Source organism: Cervus canadensis, chromosome 23 (genome assembly GCF_019320065.1).
Source record: "Cervus canadensis isolate Bull #8, Minnesota chromosome 23, ASM1932006v1, whole genome shotgun sequence".
Taxonomy (NCBI): Eukaryota; Metazoa; Chordata; class Mammalia; order Artiodactyla; family Cervidae; genus Cervus; species Cervus canadensis.
This window is the reverse complement of record NC_057408.1, coordinates 8,801,335-8,806,436: the sequence shown is the minus strand read 5'-3', so window position 1 is coordinate 8,806,436 and position 5,102 is coordinate 8,801,335. Positions and strand designations below refer to the sequence as shown.

General features: G+C 39.8%; 1 non-coding gene across 1 annotated transcript; it reads right to left on the bottom strand.

Annotated features, from left to right (window-relative positions):
* Nucleotides 1–539: 539 nt before the first annotated feature.
* On the bottom strand, nt 540–646 carry LOC122425946. The gene has a single exon (XR_006265088.1). It is a non-coding gene; the product is annotated as a U6 spliceosomal RNA (small nuclear RNA).
* Between the last annotated feature and the right edge of the window lie 4,456 nt (nt 647–5,102).

Sequence of the window (5,102 nt, the reverse complement as noted above, 5' to 3'; positions counted from 1 at the left end):
TGAAATTGAAGGTAATCTGAGTCTAGAAGCCAATAAGTATATTCTCATGATTTTATGAGAGGTGTAATATGCCTGGGGGCTTCCCAGGTGGCTCAGTGGTAAAGAATCGCCCTGCCAGTGCTGGAGACAGAGGAGGTGTGGGTTCGATACCTGGGTTGGGCAGGTTCCCTGGAGCAGGAAATAGCAACCCACTCCAGTATTCTTTTTTTTTTTTTCTTTTTTAAAATTTATTTATCTATTTTTTTCCATTTATTTTTGTTAGTTGGAGGCTAATTACTTTACAATATTGTAGTGGTTTTTGTCATACATTGACATGAATCAGCCATGGATTTACATGTATTCCCCATCCCGATCCCCCTCCCACCTCCCTCTCCACCCGATTCCTCTGGGTCTTCCCAGTGCACCAGGCCCGAGCACTTGTCTCATGCATCCAGCCTGGGCTGGTGATCTGTTTCACCCTAGATAATATACATGTTTCGATGCTTTTCTCTCGCAACATCCCACCCTTGCCTTCTCCCACAGATCCAAAATTCTCTTCTAAAAATATGGAGCACTTCACGAATTTGCGTGTCATCCTTGCACAGGGGCCATGCTAATCTTCTCTGTATCGTTCCAATTTTAGTATATGTGCTGCCGAAGCGAGCACTCACTCCAGTATTGTTGCCTGAAAAATCCCTTGGGGTCACAGAGAGTTGGACACGACTGAGCCTGCACGTACATAGTGCACCCAGTGGTAGACATTATTGACGGTTGCTCAGCTAGTATCTGCTGCACAAGCAATAGCCCTCCATAGTGTCCTCTAAAAGGAAAGTTTCCTTTTTTCCCCGAAGGTTATAAATGTTCCTGCAGTTGGCACTACTCCTTTAATTAACATATTGTTCAATGCGTCTTTATAAGCCACTTATCTCCTATTGTACAGAACTCATTCTAAAGGTGGAAGAAGGAGAATTTCACTTTGGGGACTCTGTGCTGCTGATTTTTTTTTTTCTTTTTTTCTACTGCTTAATACCATAGAAAATTGTTGCTGAAGGGACAATCAGAGGGCATGTCCCCCATATCAAACATAATGCAGGGACCCGTTTTGTTTTGTTAGCTCATGATTCACTTGGCTTGCAGGATACATTTGTTTCTCCCCATCTTTCTGACTGTGCCATCCTGTGAAGGAGGCTGTCGTCTGACTGGTCCTTCATCAGTTCACTGTGCTCCGGCCAACTTGCTGCTGTCTACATTTGAGCTTGTGTTGGATGTTGGAGCCCACGCAGCCCACAAGCCTGGGAGGCTCAAAATATCAAAGAATGAATGCCTCCTGGGAGCAGATCCCAACTCAAGACTGATGCAGTCGGTATCTAAATACTCTCCAGTTTCTTTTCTTGCTGGAAGGATAACCTTGAGGCTTGCGTTCTATATTGGTTTACAGCGTTCTTCAGGGGAATTAAGCTCCACTGGTGCCCAACGATAAACTTGCTTGATAACGTTCCCTTTACTGGCTGCTTTTTCTTCCTTGTCCCTTGGTCTCATTCCACTACTAGTGTTTCTTGGGGGTCACATCTCAAATATTGGGTTGACCAAAAGGTTCATTCAGATTTCTCCATAATATCTTACAGAAAACCCAAATGAACTTTTTGGCTAACCCAATAAATTACCTGTACCCAAATAACTGATTCAGAGTCTACTTCTAGGGACACTCAAACTAAGACACTACTGTCTCTTTTTCTTGATCCTTATCTTTCAGATATATAAATGTTAGGATAGCCAAGGGCTTAGTCCTTGGACCACTTCTCTTAAATAAATTTGCTTCCTAGATGAATTCACCCAGACTTAAGATTTCAAATATTATCAAAATTATGCCTCAAGCTCTGTCTTCTTTCTAGAATCCCAACTATCAAATTCATACTTGTGTATAGAATTTCTATATAAACCTGTATGTGTGTGTATCTCTATTTATCTTCATTTAAATATTTATTTGTGCTAAGTTACTTAACTGTTGCTTCTTGAGCTGCATACAGATTTCTCAGGAGACAGGTTTTTCTATAAACCAAAGCTATGGTCTCTCCAGTGGTCATGTATGGGTATGAGAGTTGGGCTATAAAGAAAGCTGAGCGCTGAAGAATTGATGCTTTTGAACTGTGGTGTTGAAGAAGACTCTTGAGAGTCCCTTGGACAGCAAGGAGATCCAACCAGTCCATCCTAAACGAAATCAGTCCTGAATATTCATTGGAAGGACTGATGCTGGAGCTGAAACTCCAATACTTTGACCACTTGATGCGAAGAGCTGACTCATTGGAAAAGACCCTGATGCTGGGAAAGATTGAAGGTGGGAGGAGAAGGGATGACAGAGGATGAGATGGCTGGGTGGCATCACCGACTCGATGGACATGAGTTTAAGCCTGGCGTGCTGCAGTCCATGGGGTCACAAAGAGTCAGACACAACTGAGTGACTGAACTGAACTGTTTTCTGTAACTCTTTGCAACTCTGTGGACCATAGCCCGCCAGACTCCTCTGTCCATGGGATTTCCCAGGCAAGAATACTGGAGTGGGTTGCTGTGCCCTTCTCCAGGGGGCAGACCTGTCTCTTAAGTCTCCTGCATTGGCAGGTGGGTTCTTTACCACTGGCATCCCCTGAGAAGCCCCAGATATCTACTTTGTTTCTTTTAGTAACTAAGTCGTGTCTGACTCTCTTGCAACCCCATGAACTGGAGCCCACCAGGCTCCTCTGTCCATGGGATTTCCCAGGCAAGAATACTGGAGTGGGTTGCCATTTCCTTCTGCAAGATACCTACTTGGTATCTCAAAATTACATGTTCCAAAACCCAACTCCTGAATTTCCCTCTTAAGTTGTTGGGAACTGAATATCTCATAAGATGTAATGCATTGCTCCTAATTTTGTCAAGAAGTAAAAACTTGCCTCCTTCATATTTGTAGGTGATTCCTTCAATTATTTAAAGAAAATGGACACCTCTCTTTTCTAGACATACTTCTGTTTCTCTAAGATTCTCTGGGACCCAGTTTTAATAAACCTGCTTTACTCAGATGTCCTCACGTAACAACATTGTTAGATTGATCACATTGTTCTCTGTAAATGTTAAATATCCCAGTTTCAATTGTTTCTCCCAAAATATGACAACTAGAATTAAATCTGATATTTTTGATATAGTCTAGTCAATGTGAGATATTTCTCTCTCTCTCACACACACACACTCACTTGATCAGGATACATACATTGTTTGTAGGTCCTTGTATTGAACATCATCTTATCTGTCAAGCAGTGTTATTGTTTAGCTGTTCTTTTCAATAAAACTGGACAATCATAGCTAGAAAAGAAGCCCAACACATCTTGACAGGTTTTCACAGGATAGTCTTGTTATTTTAAATGTAATTCTAAGATGCTTTCTAAATTTGGGAAAGGGCATTGTGAGAGGATCAAGAAAAGAATGTAAATCTGTCTAAAGACAAGAACATTGTGGTGTTTACTTTGAGTAGTTTTTTCTTTGTGACATTTATCTCAATGGCCTATTGACCTGTTTATCCTTTCGTTGGGGGAATCTGCAAGTCTGAGTGAGGTGTGATATTTGAAAGAAAATAGAGATTATTATTATTTTTTATTTGGTAGAATGGAAAAGCCTTTTCTTCCCCTGTCAACTCGGTATAGGTAAGCAATAATCATTCCTTTTGCTTAAGAAGATGGATTTCATTTGGTGTAGGAATTACCAAGCCTTAAGAGGAGGCAGTTTATTTAGCCCTACTGCGAGAGCAAGACAGGCTCTTGAGGAGGACATGCTCTAAGTACAGCTAATCACATAAGCAGATAAGCCACTCTCCTGGTGCTAATGAAAACAGTAATAATACTCAGCTCTTGTATATGCATGGGGTTTATAGTTTCCAAAGCACTTTTGAATATGAATTCCTCCCTTCCTTTCTTCCTTCGTAGCTGGTGCCCGATATGTGCCAGGAACTGTGCTGTACACAAAATTTAAAAAAAAAAGACATTTCCCCTGTCAGGAGAAGCAAATCAGAATTACAGAATCTGTCCTTGTAACAGCCCTGATCACAGCGTATTGTAACCATTAGTTCCTTCTGAAGGTGATTGTTGTAAACTCCATGAAAACTTACCACATTTGCACAACAAAGCTAATTTTCTTGATACCTCCCTCTAAGTCAATAGGTACAAAAGGTTTGGTGTGTATTTTTAGACATAAGCCAGCTGTGCCTCAGTGGTCGAACAGAAGATGATTTGAAATAATGATTTCCATCAAGATGAAAATCAGAACAATATTAAAATGAACCTAAATTAAAAATACAGAAGCTCATTTCAGTGTTCAGAGATTAAAACTGATGTTTTAAACAAAATTCAGTTTCTCAGTAAGAATTCAGCTAGAAAAGACTTTATCTCAATGCTTAACATGAAAATATTATCCAATATGGAGTATGACAACCGATGGGAAATTGGTGTGTAAAATTAGCTTTATAATGCCAAGAGTTTCAATATGGTGATATTGACAGAATAGGAATGTTGGTTATAAGTTCAAAGGGGGCTAAACTTAGTAATGATGCCTGAACTTCTTAAAGTCTACGCAATTCATTGACTTGAATGCCTTGACGTGGCTAGATGGAAATTGGGCTTTCACCATTATTAATTTTTAAACACTGCAGAAGAATAAGATAATAACTTTTGCATGTATATTTGAGGACTTTCATGTTGATATGGCAAGAACTGATAAAACTTAATTTCAAAATTAATGAACGAGGGTATGTTTAAATGAGGCTGTTTAGATTGAGTTGTGAACTCAGCTGTTTCAGAGAGCTGTTATTTTTATCCCAGCTGGATGAAAAAAGGTGGCAGGATAATATCAGTAACCCTAAGATAAGGGAGGAAACCCTCTACACTAGGATACACTGGGATTTGCATTTATTTGGGTTTTATGAGAAAAGAGGTCATTATTTTCAAATTTTAAGATCAATGGAATCTTTGTGTTTCTAAGGCTCATTTTGTGATGAGAATATTTGTAACCTTTAACTGCAGAAATATGGGATTTAGGAGGATTAGCATCGTTTTAAGGATATCATAGCCAAGCATTAATGCTGGGTTTATTTTTCCTCTTTT